Genomic DNA, 18,868 nt, shown 5'->3' on the forward strand with positions numbered 1-18,868 from the left:
AAAAACACTTATATAATTTTTTTTAAAACGAGTTAGATTAATCTATCCCCGACGATGAATCAAGAACGATTGGAAAGTACTCGGACTAATGATAAATATGGCGATTATATCAGCCAGTTCCTGCCAGAAGTGAAGACCATTATTCGGAAATTGAAAAGAATCAAACATAGAATTAATAGACAAAAAGCGTCTATTTTATTTAATGAAATATGCTTACGTGGAAAAATGTTGCATAGTATGTGTGTATATGTGTATGTGTATACATATGTGTGTATGCGTGTGTATGTGTATTGTGTGTATGTATAGGTGTGTGTGTGCGTGCGTGTGTGTGTGTCGGGAAGCATTACATGCTTTAAGTCCAGTTACTGAAGAAATCGATTATTTCCCTTTAATAGTCGTCTTGCCTAAGGGTAGCCTACCTTAATGCTGAGGCCTATAATGATTCGGGAAGGCGCAGAAAATATATAATTTATTTGGCCTTATCACGTGTGTACATGCATCAACTTGCAGCTGCAACCCTTTAATTTCAGTTCGTTTTATGAATAAAATGCAGCAGCAATTGCATAAACGGAATAACGCAAATAAAAACCCATAAAAATGATCTAACATTTTTTCAAATGATTTGAATAAAAACAGGCGCACATAACTCGTCTCCTTCGATTAAAAAATAAACAAAAATATTGCAATCATCATAAATTAAAAGAAAATATGAATAGCAATTCATTCAAATTAAATATACGTTACAAAAATCTTTAGAAAACTGATTTATGCTGTAATTTTTTGTTATTAAATGAAAAATGATAATCATGCTTGTATTACTTGTTTTGCTCGGACTATTGTTCTCATCTTGAGTGTTAGTTGATTAACGTTTCGGTCGGTGTAGCCCCCGACCTTCGTCAGGCATGTTAGTCGCCATCTTAGAAAAGAAAAGATAAAAGATGGCGATCAACATACCTGGCGAAGGTGGCAACCAACATGCCTGACGAAGGTCGGAGACTACACCAACCGAAACGTTAATTAAATAACACTCAAGGCCGGCACAGTATTCTATCGCAAACAATTAGTCATCATCTCAAAAATTAAGAACTGAGAATCATGCAGTTACGAAATAATGATTTGGAAGAACTGTCATCTAAGCTCCAGCCTCTATCCCATCGACGAAATGTTACCTCCCTCTGCCTGTTCTACAAGTACTTTAATGGTGAATGCTCTGACAAACTGCAAGCACTTGTGCCCCCACAACGTAAACACCCTCGAAAAACCCGACAGGCAGCTAAATCCCATCCCCACACAGTAGAAATCCCTAGATGTAAAAGAGCTTTCTACTCCAGTAGTTTCTTCCCCAAAACCGCTAGACTTTAGAACTCCCTTCCCTGCTTCCCCAACACTACTGGCATACAGAAGTTCAAGTGTAGCTTGAACCGACATCTTGCTGCCCAACTCCCTACATAGTACCCCAGTAGTTGTTGCCCCTGATAGTAGCCCCCTACACCAAAGTGGCGATGTGCCTTGTTTGGGGTGAAAATGTAATAAAAAGAAAACAAATTACGCGCTAACCACATGACTGACATCAACATGACTTTGATACAATCGTCAACAAGATCGGACGTTCAATTTTCTCTTCAAGGAATCATCGCCCGTGAATCTAATACCACCAACAAAATACAAAAAAAGCACACACAAAATCACAAATGACAAAGTCTTCTATGATTAGGTTCGATTCTACAGAAAAAATCGCGTCACGGGTTCGAGCATGACTACCTAGTATCACGTTTTTTTTTTTTTTTTTGCTTAATACACACCTTTAAACACCCGGGCAACGCCGGGCATCCAGGCTAGTAACAATTAAACGACAGTCACTCGGAAGAAAAAAACAAGATATAAGCGTGACACAGAAAATAACGCACACGCTATCATATTAATATATAGATGATTGAACTTATGCATTCACTAGTCTGGGTGACCGGCGTTGCCCGGATGTTTGGAGGTATGTGTTGAGCAAAACAAAAGTGACTCGAGCTCGTACCGCGAAGGAGGAAAAGAACGTGAAAAAACCGGAAGTGACGAAGTTTTAAATTAAGGCTAGTCAATCGAAATGAGGAGTTGACTTTCGAAACGTTCGGCGAAAAAAAAAACGACCCCTCCCTGTAGAAAAGTGCCCAGTTGAGAGTGAAGAATTTAATGTTTTGGGCCAATTTTTCGATATTTGTCTTCCGAAGGGTTGAGCTTCACAGCGATATCGATCTCGTGAAAATCCGCCGCCTCTGTCGAAAGTTTTAGACAGACATACAAATATACATACATACACGTAAACAGACAGGTGAGATTTATATAATAGACTAGCGGTGGGGGTACCCGGCGTTGCCCGAGTGTTTGTAGGCGTGTTTGGTTGTTAATGTAAAGCTAAGAATAAGCGAAGTAAAAAAAGAAAACATAAAAACGCACCGGGGGGGGGGGGTAATCAAAACATCGAAAAAAAACACAAAAAGGCTAACGTAAGGCAAACGAACAATGTTAAATGTAAAAATCAAAAAAACAAAAACAAAAAAGAAAACAGAAAAACGAACGTTAAAAAAACACGTGAAAATGGCTTAAATAAGCCTGTTTCGATATTAAAATTTACAAAATCGGTGGGTACCCGGATGTTTTTGGGTGTGTGTGGTCGATCGGGGGTGTTAATGAAAACCTAAGAATAAGCGAAGTTAAAAAAAAAAAAAACAGAAAAACGAACGTTACGTGAAAAATGGCTTAAATAACACTGGTTCAATATTTAAATTTAAAAAATCAAAAAAAAGACATCTCACACCACGATTCGAACCCAAAACGTTTAGATATTGACCCAACGCTCTAACCAACTGAGCTAACACGACGTACATGAAATTCAGTCAGTTCTTCAACTATTTAAACTAAATCAGGTCACGACGTCATCTGACGCATCCTTAGAACCAATCTTGTCATGAGAGGGTGGTTTTTGTTGACCGCATCCCCCTGTAGAAAATTGTGTATTTCGGGGTGAAAAAATGAACGTTTTTGGCCAATTTATCGATATTTTTCGGGCGAAGTATGGAGCTTCAATATGATACCAAGTTTGTCAATTTTTGTTCTGTCTGTCGAAAGTTTTTAGCGGACACACAAACACACATACATACAAACATATATACATACATACATACACACGTTTCGCTTTTATATATATAGATGACCTGAAAGTTTAATCTTTCTGTTCTAGATATTGACGGTATTAGACTCTTAGAGAGAAACCTGTGCGTAAAAAAACGATTTGTCATTGAATTCCTGACAAAAGTGCCTAAAGAATGGTGGTGATTCTGTAGAAAATAAAATCCAGAAGCACAAAAGGTCGTTCATTTTTAGTATACCACCGCCGTCTTCGTAACTCTTCATCTTTTGGAGTTAAAAAACAATAGGCGACTTTTATTTTGGAACTACCCTTGTAAGACAAAGTGCGCTCCGGATGTCCATGCGCAGCCATCGTTCATCGCTGACAAAGTACATTGAGAATGGTGGTGACTATGTAGAAGAATATATTCTAAATCACAAAAGGTCGCTCGTTTTAAGTGTAACACTTTTGTATTCGTAGTTCTTTAACATTTTAGATTTTAAAAATTAGGTTTTACTTTGGGAACTACCCCTGTTTGTGCAATTTCAATTCTTTATCGACTAATTTATAAAGAATATTTTAAAGGTTATAGGGTTCAGGTGAATATTATTCACATAAAAACCACGATTATGTTACACTGAATTCTGCGCTTTCGACGGAATCCAAAAGAACCAAGTCGCGAATTCGATATTAAAACGTACAAATAGAATTCATTGCTGAAATGAAAAGCAGTCCATTGTAGAAAAACATGGCGTCGTTGATTGACCAACTGATTGACCTTTATGAATAATGTATTCAATTACTGATGGCCAATGCTAACCACTTTGCAATCTACACGCCTGATGGATTTCAAGAAAACGCTTCACAAAATACACGTCTGCTGATCAACTTAATGGACATAGACGTTGAGTATGGAATATGCAATGCGGTATTCAGATACTCTTGTATATGTGCGTGATGACTGTCCTAGACTCGTATCTGCATATATATATATATATATATATATGAATAAAAAATAAAAATTAATATTTATATCTAAAACATATAAGACATATATAAAATCAATCTGTGCCCAAATCTAAAAGAAGATTCCATGAACAAATCTTCTTTCCCAGAACTGCCCCTCTGTGGAACACTGTTTTACTGGTCTGCATCCTGGTTGAATACAACATAGTAACCTTCAAATCCAATATAAATACATTCTTGTTGAGTCGTCCTGATAAATAGTCAAATTCTAACCAAATTACACAAGTAACGATTACAACACCTTAGAATCATTAAGCTTTATCCTCGAGTAGCCTTTGGCCCTTTCTTAACTTTGGAATCCTCACCTGTTTCCTGATTCCCTGACTGTATTCACATGCAGAAATTTAAATGTAATGCGAGCAAACATCTTGCTGCTCAATTCCCTTCATTATATGGCTATTAGATATACTTCTAAATAATAGCACCTTGCATCAAAGTTGCAGTATGTCTTATTTAGGGTGAAGAAAATATTTTTGTCACAGACATAGTTTGGTGCTTGTGTACATTAGTGATGTTTTAAATAAATGCATTTTAGATGAAAATATTACCGTAAGATTGCTAAAAATAAAACAAAATATACGGCTATCTTTTTACATTCCGCATTTAATTACGTATTCATAGTTTAAACGAAAAATGATATCGATTACGTTTGTTGTGATCACATGACATATGCCGTTAAATCTGTCTTTCTCTTCTTGCTATCTCGCTCTAAATTAATTTTGTATTTACAGAATAAGCGAAAAATGATTTCGCCTTGTTTGTTTTGATCACGTGACATGTGCGATCTCTCTCTCTCTCTCTCTGATTTAATTACGTATTTACGGTTGAAACGAACAAATGATATCGAATACCTTTGTTTTGTGTGTCATGAATCTCTCTCACTCACTCTTTCTCTCTCTATATATATATATATATATCTCGCTCTATCTCTATCGACAACGTTTGAATTACTTGAATTCTTTGACTTAGATAAATAATATAAAACAATTACTATTTATTTACTTATTTATTTCTGGACCGTTATCCTCATAACTATTTTCTTAGTTTCTTAATTTATTGGAATTCTTGAGAAAAGTAATTTGTTTATTTATTGGTTTACTTGCCGACTGTTATCCTCATCAACGTCGTAGAACAACTACTATAAGATATTATAATAACAGTCCATAAATAAATATGTAAATGAATAAGCTATTTTATGCATTTATTAACTTATACCTATTAGTGTTTGCATGAATGTGACATGGCTTTTCAAAAGTTGCTGTTGCTTAAACTTGAAAATGATTTTTTTTTTTTCCAAATTTCGATACAATATCGATACAATGTTTACGAATATTGTCATCATTTAAATTTGAATGAACTTTTTTCCATGAAAAAAATAACAGGTGCAAAAATAAGGATATTTTTTATAATAAAAAAAACGGTTTGGCACAATAAACATACAGTTTGCCATTTTTTTGTTGTTGTTTTTTTCTTTCCGGTTAAACAAACTGAGCCACTGCAACACGTACCCGGTTACAGCTAGTTGCAAATAAAAATCGAATTTGTCAAATTATCGAGTTTTATCGTGTGTTTTAATGTGGAAGAATTGTGCAACCAAAACTGACTTATCTCCCTTGACTTAAATAAAGGGTCCGCTGATTTTAAACACAAAATAAAAGTAAAAGAGGAAACTGCTTCATCTCGATATAGATTAATTCTCGGCTAACAGTAGTTTACTAATACAAAGCGAACATAATCAGATAACGTCGTTGCCGTTAAAATTGGACATTTTGATTCTTAATGTCGTTTTAGCTAATACAAGAACGTGCGGCTGAATAATGGTGAGAATTCGTTCGTGTGTTCACAGAGAATTCTAATAATCAAGAAAAACTGTCAAAAGATAAAAGTCAAAAGGAATGAAAGATTCATTAAGCTTTGACAATGTGTTAAGTAAAACGGCAAAGGCAGTTGTGTAGAAATCTTATTTATAATGTAAGTTTTCACTGTTATTTGATGATTAAAAGTTTATTTTTTATTTATTTATTTACGGTGATAAGTGGTACGCTAGGTGTAGTATCAAATCGTCTAGAAGGACATTTTAAAAAAATACGAATTTCCGACGTGTTAGGCGGCGTTCAGATCTCTGCTATTGCAGGTACCATTAATATCCTCAAGAAAAACCGTGATTCTTGAAGCATCTGGTTTGAAGCCGAGTTGAGGCAGAGTCCTCAGAGAATGAAATCCATCTCTTTTCACAAAAGTATTATTATTATTATTATTATTATTATTATTGTTGTTGTTGTCGTTTTTTGTTTTTTTTACCCACTAGGAGTTTTCACACATGCCATCATCAAAGAATTTTTTGAAAACAAATTGTGGAGTTATCTGGGGTCTAAGTGACAACAGGTCACTCTAGATTTTCAGTACTCTCCACCTCTTTAGATAACCTTTGCAGATGAATTTACGTTATCGCAATATCCGCTTACCATTGATTTCTCGTTTACAGCGACCATTGGTCTTCCTTGCAATTTGGAGGACAAGATGCCTCCCCAAGGTCCCAGTTCTCTTTGCACTCATCCAGCCGAAGTCTTGCAAGTCCTTTCTTTCCATCCTTCTTGGCTCTTGATTATTTGGTGTGGCATTAATTTTAGTGACACAGGAATAACAGAAATGGGGGGGAGGTAGCTTACATTATCATATTTTATGGACGTGGTGGTTGATACGCTAGGTGTAGTATCAAGTCGTCTGGAAGATCATTTGATAAAACTTAAAACTACGAATCCCCGATGTGTTGGGCGGCCTTCTGATCTTTGCTATTGTAGGTACTACTAATATCCTTAGGAAAACTCTTGATTTTTTAAGCTCCTGGTTTGGAGTCGGGGTTGAGGGAGAGTCATTCGAGATGAATTCTGTCACTTTTCAGGGAGACGTTTTTAAATGAGATCAGGATTATTATTATTATTATTATTATTATTATTGGCTCACGAGGGGCTTTCACGCAGATCATTAAAGATCTCTCCTTGAAAGCAAGTTGTGGTGTTCCCTGAAAGCTGAGTAACAACAAGTCTCCTAAGATTTTCAATACTCTCCACTTTCGATAGCATTTGTAAATAAATTTGCATTATCACAACAGTCGCTTACTATGGAGTTCTCTCTGGCAGCGGCCATTGGTTTCCACTGGAATTGGAGGGACAATAAGTCTCCGCAATGTCCCAGTTTTTTTCGCATTTGTCCAGAGAAGGTCTGGTAAGCGCTCTTTCCTCGGTCTTTCCATCCTCCTTGACCCTTTTCGACTATTGGTATCACTCTTTGTGGGGGGCGGTGATGGGGCAGTTAGGGAGATGAGGATAGCTAACTTGTAGATATGGAGCTTCAATGTTCTTGGTTCCATGTGACGCTTCTTCATGTTTTGCCTCTGCAGCAGTTTGTCTGGACCGCGTATGTGGCTCATGTGTATTGATCTCCGCATTCAATGGTTTTCTTAATCTTTCAGCTGTTTTCATTATTGTTATTCGTTGTGTCTTTCCAGTCCTTCCTCCGATTCCAATTTCTCCCATTCTTTTTTCAAAGTTTTTCGGAATTGTTCCTAGTGCTCCTATTATTATAGGTATTATCTTTTTTTATTTATTTTTATTATTATTGTTATTATTGTTATTATTATTATTATTTATAATAATAATAATAATAATAACTAGCGGGACCTGTGGAAATCCCCCTGCAGCATTTTTTCATATGTAATATGTTGTTGCTGGGTATGCTGTGGGCGTTCTCTTCAGCATGAATGAAGGCACAATCATATCATTCTACGTTTTTATTAAAACTGTATGGCCCCCTTACTAAAATAATAACTTTGATGTCTTTCATGGGCTGATTATTTCATTACAAACACACCGGTCAATTAACTCACATTTCATCATTTTTCATAATTATTGAATATGTTACTATGTTCAACAATAATTTTTCATAATTTCACCTCACATTATCGCCCCTCCCTTTACTAAAATATTAAATTTGATATATTGCATTGGCTGATTATTATATAAAAAAACACAACTATCAATTAACTCACATTTCATCATTTTTAATAAATCTTGGATATCGTACTAATTTTGACAATTTTTCATCATTTAAACTCACCATATCGCATATCTCACTAAAATAATAACTTTGATATATTGTCTAGGCTGATTATTTCATTAAAAACACACACATCAATCAACTCACATTTCATTATTTTATGTAATTCTTGGATATGTTACTAATTTCGACAATATTTTTTATAATTTAAACCAAACTTGTCGCCCAACCTTACTAAAATAATAACTTTGATACATTTGCTGGGCTGATTATTTCTTTACAAACACTAATCAATTAACTTCCATTTCATCATTTTTCATAATTCTTGGGTGTGTTACTAATTTCGACTATCATTTTTCATAATTTGTACCTACATTATCACCCCCTCCTTAATAAAACAATAACTTTGAAATATTTTCTAGGCTTATTATTTTATCACAAACACACTAATGCATGAAATCACATTTAATCATCTTTCATAATTCTTGGATACGTTACTTTCGACAATCATTTTTCATAATTTTAATTTTACTAATTTCGACAATAATTTTTTATAATTTAAACCATCCTCGTCGCCCTCTCTTACTAAAAAAATTACTTTTATAAATTGACTGGGCTGATTATTTCATAAAAAAAACACAACTATCAATTAATTCACACTTCATCATTTTTCTTAATTCTTGGATATGTTACTCATTTCAACTATTATTTTTAATATTTTTAACCCACATTATCAACCCCTCACTATTAAAATAATAACTTTGATATATTATCTGGGATGATTATTCCATTTCAAACACACCAATCAATTAACTCACATTTTGTAATTTTTCATAATTATTGGATATGTTACTAATGTCGAAAATCATTTTTCACAATTTTAACCCACATTTTCGCCCTTCCCTCTTTACTAAATAATAACTTTGATATATTGTCTAGGCTGATTATTTCCTTACAAACACTCCAATTAATTAACTAATATTTCATCATTTTTTTCGTAATTCTTGGATATGTTACTAATTTCGACAATAATTTTTCATAATTTAAGCCCTCACTATCTCCTTACCCTTTACTTATATAATAGCTTTGATATATTGTCTAGGCTGATTATTTTATTATAAACACACCAATCAATTAAATCACATTTCGGCATTTTTCGTAATTCTTGGATATATTACTAACTTCGACAATAATTTTGTTATAATTTAAACCATCCGTGTCGCCCTCTCTTACTTAAAAATTACTTTGATATATTGTCTTAGTTTATAAAAAACACAACTATCAATTAACTCACACTTCATCATTTTTCTTAATTCTTGGATATGTTACTCATTTCGACAATTATTTTTAATATTTTTAACCCACATTATCAACCTCCCACTACTAAAATAATAACTTTGATATATTATCTGGGATGATTATTTCATTTCAAACATACCAATCAATTAACTCACATTTCGTCATTTTTCATAATTATCGGATATGTTACTAATGTCGACAATCATTTTTCATCATTTTAACCAGCATCATCGCCCCACTTACTAAAATAATAACTTTGATATATTATCTGGTCTGATTATTTCACACTAATGCATTAAATAACATCATTTTTCATAATTCTTGGATATGTCACTAATTTCGACAATTATTTTCATAGTTTAAACCATCCTTATCGCCCTCTCTTACTAACATACTTACTTTGATATATTTCCTGGGCTAATTATTTTATTATAAATACACAATCGATTAACTCACATTTAATCTTTGCCCATAATCCTGGATGTGTTACTAATTTCGACCATAATTTTTATACTTAAAACCCCATATTATGCCTCTCCCTCCTACTTATATGATGTATTTGATATATTGTCTGGGCTTTTATATCATTACAAACACACCAATCAAGTAACTCATATTTCATCATTTTTTATAATTCTTGGATATGTTAATAATTTCGACAATAATTTTAATAACTTTAACTCACTATGTCGCTCTTCCTTACTTACATAATAACTTTAATATATTGCCTGGGCTGATTATTTCATTACAAACAAATCAATCAATTCTGGTTATTTTCATAGTATATATGTTTCACCTATCTTATCAAATCCCGGGTGACGCTGCATATTCTGCTAATATATATCGTTCACCTATCTCATTCGATCCCGGGTGACGCTGGGTATTTTGCTACTATATGTTTTCCACCTATCTCATTCAATACTGGGCGACGCTTTCTGATGGTATATATTTTCACATCTCATTCAATCCCGGGACTTACTTCATGTCCGCCACTCCACTGTTGAAAATATACATTAAATAAAGTAATGTTTTAATCGTAAACTGTTTCAGCCATTTCCGGGACTGACTTTATATCCTCAACCCACTGCTAAAATATATATGAAATAATTTAATGTCTAAATAGTAAACTGTTACAGCCATTTCCGGGACCGACTTTATATCCCAAACCCACTGCTAAAAATATACATGAAATAATGTAATGTCTAAATAGTAAACTGTTTCAGCGATTTCTGGAACTGACTTATTATCCCCATCCCACTATTGAAAATATACATGAAATAAAGTAATGTTTTAATCGTTAACTGTTTCAGCCATTTCCGGGACTGACTTTATATCCCCAACCCACTGCTAAAATATACATGAAATAATTTAATGTCTAAATAGTAAACTGTTACAGCCATTTCCGGGACCGACTTTATATCCCAAACCCACTGTTAAAAATATACATGAAATAATTTAATGTCTAAATAGTAAACTGTTTCAGCCATTTCTGGAACTGACTTATAATCTTCACCTCACTATTGAAAATATACATGAAATAAAGTAATGTATAAATCGTAAACTTTTTCAGCGATTTCCGGGACAGACTTATCTCCCATCCTACTGTTAAAAATATACATTAAATAAAGTAATGTCCAAAACGTAAATGGTTGCAGCCATTTCCGGAACCGACTTCATATTTCCCACCCCAATGTTAAAAAGATACATTAAATAAAGTAATGTTTAAATCGTAAACGGCTTGATTAATTTCCAGGACTGGCTTCATGTCCCATAACCCACTACTTAAAACATACTTGAAATAAAGTACTGTTTAAATCATAAACTGTTTCAGCAGCTTTTATAAAGTAGTACATAAAAACATTAACACGGTTAGGGATTGGGCAACCATTGCTTCAACATGAATTTCTGAGTGTAGCATCAGTTTCAGCATTCCAGTGACTTAAATTCCCCCTTTTTGGTCTTGGTTAATGGATGAAAATCCTTCATTACTGATACAATTTTTATTTTTTATTATTGACCAGAGTGCCCCTTTTGGGGAGCTGGTTTCCTCCTAAATTTTTAACCGACCTCATGTCCAATTCCGCCCTTGTGGTGAGGCAAGTAAACAAAAAAAATAATCAGAACGGATATTTTCCAGGGCATTTTATAATTAATCAGAAATGACATTTCCAGGGCATTTTGTAATTAAATCAGAAATAACTTTTCTAGTTACTTTTTTAATATTAAAACTTTGTTACATTAAACGTAGTACCTATTCACAATGCCTTCCCACGGGACAGATTTAGACACCAGGGTGGTTTTTTTAACGTGAAGAAAAATTGTCTTAGTCGTAAAGGATGTCTCTTCCACTGAGAGAGAAGAAATTGAAATGTAGCACCTGAAGAACAGATACTACACTTTGATCTTAGCCAAAAGGCCAAGAAAGACAAATTATTTTTATTAGCTTTGCCTCAACAGCGACACCGATTTATTTATTTTTTTTTTTCAAGGGTGGCAAGGTTTATTTCCACTTTCCTTTTTTAGGGATAACAGCATGATAACGGACGGAGCGATAAGCGTCGTCGTAGTAGTAGTAATAATAATAGTAATAATAATTATTATTATTATTATTATGATGATGATGTTTACCAATGTCTCCCTGAAAAGAGATTGAATTTATTTGCAGAGGAATTTCCTCAGTCCCGGCTCCAAATCAGGAGCTTCAAAGATCAAGGATAGTGCTGGTATCTACAATAGCAGCGGTCTACAAGCCGCCCAAAACATCGGGGATTCGTAGTTTTTTCAATTGTCCTTCCAGACAACTCGATATTACACCTAGCGTACCAACTACGACCGGGATTATTTGTGTTTTAACCCCGTGTATACGCCTTATCCCCAAGGCTAATGGAGCATAATTGCTCCACTTCTCATTCTCCTTCTCTCTCGCATTCCTGTCCCAGGGTACTGAGAAGTCTACAATTTGCCAATTTTTTTTTTTAGACCTTGCCAATGATGACCAAATCCGGACGATTATGTTCCAAATGCTTGGTTCTCACCATACCTTTACATAATAATCTATTGTCATCTTTATTTTCACAACGTTTCGTTCGATATAACCTCCGACCTTCTTCAGTGTATCTTGTCGAACTCGGGAAGGTTTCTGTCGAACTCGGGAATTTGGACGGAATTTCGAGCGAGAGTAGCATGCTCACGGGGGTAGCATGCTCTTGTTCCATCAGCCATGATTGAATAGAGGTCATAAGTAATTCGCAATTGTATTTTTTGGTCGTCCACATTTAGGATTGAACCTTCAGGAGAATATGACTTTTTTTACAATTGATTTTTCCAAGTACTCTAATTCAGAAACGTAATAATAATCTAGATAGACAAGTATATTTCGTCATTCAGTTAATATTTTTATATGTTGGGTTTTTGATGTTTTAATATTAGGATTGTCTTATGTCTAATCATCATCATCATCATCATCGTCGTATAAATCAGAAGATTCTATTGTTTGCCTTGATTTCCCCTATATTTTTCTAGTCATAATTATTTCTAGAAAGACATCGTTTACTTAGGAAAGGAACCACGAGAAACTTGTCAACATACTAAGTCGAAGTGATTTTTGTGGATCCAACTGGATTCGAACTTGGAACACCCAGATCGTCAGTCCGTGCGGTTAATCACTACACTACCGTCACCTCCCTTATATCTTGATAATACGTGTTATCGCTTTGATATCCAATCAAAAATGACGAACAGACGAAGTATAATATTTAATCCATTTTTATTTAACGGGTTTACAAATTTGTAGAAGCCACTCTGATGGAAATGTGTTGCTTAACCCTAAACTCTCAACCAAGGGCGACAAATCTATCGTTTTTAGTCAAAGGGAAATAACTATTACTATTATTGCTATTTAATTATTATTTTGTTATCTTTTTAGATTGTACCTACCAATTGATAATTTCGATAATTTGGATTATTGTGCCAACAATTTCCGTTATCCTATCTGTGCCTGAAGAAAACGAAAATTCCATGAGCAAAGTTTCTTTCCTGAAATTGCTCGTATGTGGAACAATACCGGACTGCTTCCCAACTGACTATGACACGGTCGTTTTCTAACCCAATATAAACAGGTCCTTGTTGAGCCGTCCTCTTAAATGAGCGCATTCTCAAAATTACTTTGCTCTTGTTCCGTCGTGAAGCAAATAAAGGGTTCTGCTCGAAATTCTCTCCAAATTCCCAAGTTCGATAGAAACATTTCCGAGTTCGACAAGATACACCTGAAGAAGGTTGAGGGTTTCATCGACCGAAACGTTGTGAAAAAACATACTGAAGATGAGAACAGAAGTCTGGAGAATCCAAATACGAATAACCAATCCTCATCTAAAAAAAAAAAAAAAAAAATGCAGAAACGTTAGATTGATGTTTTTAACCAACATATTTCACGGGGAAAATATTACGTACTTACGGGTCATATCGAAATCAATAAAGTCTGAAAAAAAAAAACCAAAAAAAAAACCACAATAAATGATCCAGTAGAAAATTACAAATAAAATTTCTCGAATTATCAAGCTTTATTGTTTTAATGTGGAAGAGTTGTGTGTCTAATTCAGTATAACAAACTGACTTACCTCCCTTGACTTGACTTAAATTAAGGGCCCATCGTTTTTAAATACACAATGTCAGTACGTAACTGTGGATGATTTTTTTTAAATACATCTTAGCTGATCTTCTATTGGATCAGTTTTCGTATTTGGATGGGGGGTACAATAATTTCGACATGGGATATAAGTAAAATGCGTTGATTTAATACAATTAATTTAATTTAATTTAATTAATTATTTGGGGGGTACAATAATTTCGACATGGGATATAAGTAAAATGCGTTGATTTAATACAATTAATTTAATTTAATTTAATTATTTTGGGGGTACAATAATTTCGACATGGGATATAAGTAAAATGCGTTGATTTAAAGCATCACTAATCTACACAATCACTTATAGTTTTAACTAAATAGTTGTATACATATAAGATTTCGAATAGTGTGCCATTATTAACTGGATTCCTTTACAGTAATTAGTGTAGATAGATTTCATTTATGATTGGCTTGACCTGATGACTTTCCCATCAAACGCTCATTCATCAATCTACAAAACGGACAAGTGAAACCAATAAACCAATGTTCTGGCTTTTCTCAAGATTAGCTGCAATAATATTTTTAAAAGATTCCTCGTATCTTGACGAGATTTTGTCCGTCGCTCCGTCACACAACCATTTTGTAATCTATCACTATGCTATGAAGGGTCATTTATCTGAAGATATTTTTTTGTGAATCATAAGAACAGCCGATTTAAAAGCCGCAGCAAACGGTATCAGATAAAAAAAAAAATCGTATTTATATAAAAATGTTCCTCTTACTAAATCGGACTTCCTGTTTCAGTTTACCGTAAAAAATCAAATCGCTTTAATAGAAAATATGTTTTGCGCAATAATACAAAAAAACAATGCAATACAAATATCTGATACACAATACAAAAACAATAATGCACAATAAAATAGAAAAGGATACAAAAACAATACACAAAACAATACAAAAACAATACACAAAGCAATAATACACAATACAATAATTAAAACAATAATACAAAATAATAAAATATAATAATACACAATAATACAAAACAATAACAGAAAAACACTAACACAAAAAATATTAATATCAAAACATTTCATTTTTCTAAATCTAAAAGAAAATAAATCTTTCAGAAAGTAAAAAAAAATTAGTTGAAAGAATCAAATCGCTTTAATAGAAAATATGTTTTGCGCAATACAAAAAAAACAATGCAATACAAATATCTGATACATAATACAAAAACAATAATGCACAATAAAATAGAAAAGAATACAAAAACAATACACAAAACAATACAAAAACAATACACAAAACAATACACAGTTGAAAGAATCACGATGCTCAATAATACAAAAAAAGCAATGCAATACACAATACAAAAACAATGCACAATAAAATAGAAAAGAATACAAAAACAATACAAAAACAATACACAAAACAATACAAAAACAATACACAAAACAATACACAAAACAATAATACACAGTTGAAAGAATCACGATGAAAATGAAAACATTAAACACGTGCATTATTTTTTGTTTTGTTTTTTAAATAAATATTCGTTTATTAAAAATTCCGATTTTATGCCTATACAAAAGCCTTCATCAGAAAGGTTTAGACAATACTTCAACTTCGACAACTAATGCTGTACATTTTTATCTAGTTCTTATTTAACCGTGCGTTATCTAACCGCTTATTTACAGACTATTCTCCTCTGCCCCCTTAATGTCTATTTAGTTAACGACCCGTGACTTAGTAGTTTTATAGGTCCGTGCGTGTTAGAACATATAATATACATAATATAACGACATACCTGTCTGCTGCTGACCACTTCTGTCTTTTGGCCGTTGCCTGGGGTTTCACAAACGTCTTGTGGGGGGCTGGGTTCTGCTATAACAAGTATGCATGCAAGACACACAAGGCAATATATATTTTTATATATTGGTTTATTTCACTCCCAGGCATCTCGTCTTCCGCAGTATGGAGTGAAATCGACCTCGGACTTGTAGCGTTTCTCGTCTATATCCATTTGGAGACTGTCGGTCACTTATGGGGAGAACTGTTTAACTCATCTTGCTTCCTCGGCTTCTCGGACAAAACTCAACTAAACTTAACTCAGCTTATTCAAACCGGAGCACCTGACACGTCACGTCCGTTACCCGCTTCATACTTCAGTGGTCAACAGGTTGATACCTGTCACAACATAACCCTTTTGACCCTTTCTGCACGTACATGCTCAACATTGCATCTGTTGTTTACCCCGCTAGAAACATAGCTAATTAGATAGACAAACATACAGATAGATTACTAAATAAATTCTTTCTACCCGGCGTTGCCCGGTTAATACTTAACACTAGAGCCTGCACCAAACATTATCAAGTTAAAACAAGTAAAAAAAAATAGTCTAAAACTTCCTGGTGAAGGTTTTTGTATAAGCTGAAAATAAGAAATTTTTAATAAATTAATATTTATTTAAAAAATAAAAATACTGATCTTTAAACCGGCATGTCTACAAAGTTATATATGTATTTTTTAGAATACTAAAAACATAATTTTGGTATTTTTATGACTTTCTTTCCACCTCAACACTAACCTTTAAAATGACGACTTTTTTCGGGTATGCTGAAAACGAATATCACATTTAAATTTGGAGGCAGATAAATAGTTTTCTGGATATTAATACTTCTATTATTCAATGTAATCTATTGTGTTTTTATTGGCGGCCATGTTTTTCCCGACTGAAAAGAACTATGCGTATGCATGCCTTTTGCAAAACATTCCTCTCCTCCACATACTAAGAATGGCGAAGGCCATCTATATTTATTAAGTAATACATCGGCATAAAGTTTTAAGTCGTCAATTTAAAAGGTAAATGTCAAACTGGAAGAGTAAAAATTTACGAACATTTTATTATTTTATACAAAAAAAAAAAAAAAGTTGAATGTTCTTTCGATTCACTGCTTTCTCTGACTGTATATCTTTTGATCACACAAATATTCCTCAGTTTTGAGATTGAGTTAACCGTGAAAACATCCGTTTTAATGAGTCTAATTAGCCGTATTTTGTAATTTATTCACATTTAGCTTTACTAAATTTATGTTCACTGCTCTTACCATCTCTCACTGTTATACCCACCTCTGCCTTCATTGAAGCATCTATCACTCTCGCTCCTACCCTCCTCTCTGTCTATTAAAAGACAAAGGTAAAAACAAATAAGTATAAAGCAGACTAGAATATTCCATTATACCATTATATGTGCATTATTTACAGTAATATTTCGGACCCCTATCGTATTGGATAACGTACTAGGTAAAATTCAGTAGCAAAATAACATGCATCTGAAAGTTGAAAGTTCAATCCTCAGTGCGGGTAGCACTCGAAATACAATTGCGAAATTCTTAGGAATTCTATTCTGACATGCTACTCCGGTGGATTAAATAAAAGAGTTCTGTGTGAAATTCCCTGCAGATTCCCAAGTTCGTTCGACAGAAAGATTCCCGAGTCCGACAAGATACATCCGAAGAAGCTCGGGGGGGGGGTAACATCGACTGAAATGCTGTGATACCATTAGTCCGTAGAATCCATATAACATTAATAATTAATCCTCATCTGAAAAATTGAAATTTAATTTGGCGCGAGAAGAAAGAGAGAAGGGGCGAATAGTAGCGAACAGGAAAGCGTATTTCGGATTATTTTTTTTTACTTTATTTTAAACTAGCATTTCAGCCCGGCGTTGCCCGGGTGTTTGGAGGTGTATGTTGAGCAAAAAAAAAAAAAAATTTCGTCTGTAGACTGAAAATTAACAGAGTTATTGCGTAGGGAAGTGTACACAGACACTTTCACAGATATATAGATATAACTGATTTGATAAACTCCATTTCCTCCCCCCCCCCCGATTTAGAAAGCGTAATCCGAGCCTAATCGTTGACCAAACGTGTCACGTTTTTCTTAGAAGTAATAGTAGTAATAGCATTATTATTGCTAAGCGCGGAGATTTTAGGTCTGTTCTAGCAGGTTTTATCCGTGTGCCATCTTGTCATCCTTATATTCGTAACAGCACTTCCGGTACTGATCAAAAGAAAGTCGGAAGTGAAACTTGGAGTTACTTCCGGCAGCTTTTTTGACTTTAACCCCTCATATTTTGTCCTTTCATTCTATGGGTGATGTTTCTGACAAAGGAGAAAGAATGGCTGGTTTCGGAGACAAAATCTATTCATCTAACATATTGTTTTTTTTTTTATCTTGAAGTATTTTTGGCTCCTTACATCAAGTGGCTTCATGCTTTGTCTGGAGCGATTTCCATAAAAAAAATAAAACATCGTTCAAATTCAGCGGAGGCATCTTTTTTAATCCGATTCCTAATTATCTTTCACTGGAATCGCGACATATTCGAATGCCAGTCTATCCTTACTCGGCTGCTTCATAGGGAATGTTCATTTCAGCTTCTGGCGAACCGGGATTACATTTCTTTGACCGTATGTGATAGCAATATCGATTTTACCTCCGATCTCCCGTCACGTCTTCAAATAATGACAGGCTGTGATTAGTGCTCGCCTAATACATTTGCTAGATCTGCCTTGAATGTCGAGAATTTTGGGAATTTATTTCCACGCTGTTAGCTACATTATTTGTTCCCCCTTACATACATACTGTGGCGATTTAAGGACCAGGAAAGAATAGCAATGCTCCTGGATATGTACACATATATACACATATACAGGGTGACCCCCAAAAAACGGGCCTCAACT

The 18,868-nt window shown here is 34.1% G+C and overlaps 1 protein-coding gene and 1 pseudogene across 4 annotated transcripts in view; one reads left to right on the forward strand and one right to left on the reverse strand.

Moving 5' to 3' along the window:
• Positions 1 to 18,868, forward strand: part of LOC145249747 (putative amine oxidase [copper-containing]) — an 845,813-nt gene that overhangs the window by 682,704 nt on the left and 144,241 nt on the right. The window lies entirely within an intron of this gene.
• LOC145249832 (U2 spliceosomal RNA) lies at positions 11,792 to 11,928 on the reverse strand (annotated as a pseudogene).

This window comes from Euprymna scolopes, chromosome 28, assembly GCF_053919585.1.
Source record: "Euprymna scolopes isolate OS-2025 chromosome 28, ASM5391958v1, whole genome shotgun sequence".
NCBI lineage: Eukaryota > Metazoa > Mollusca > Cephalopoda > Sepiida > Sepiolidae > Euprymna > Euprymna scolopes.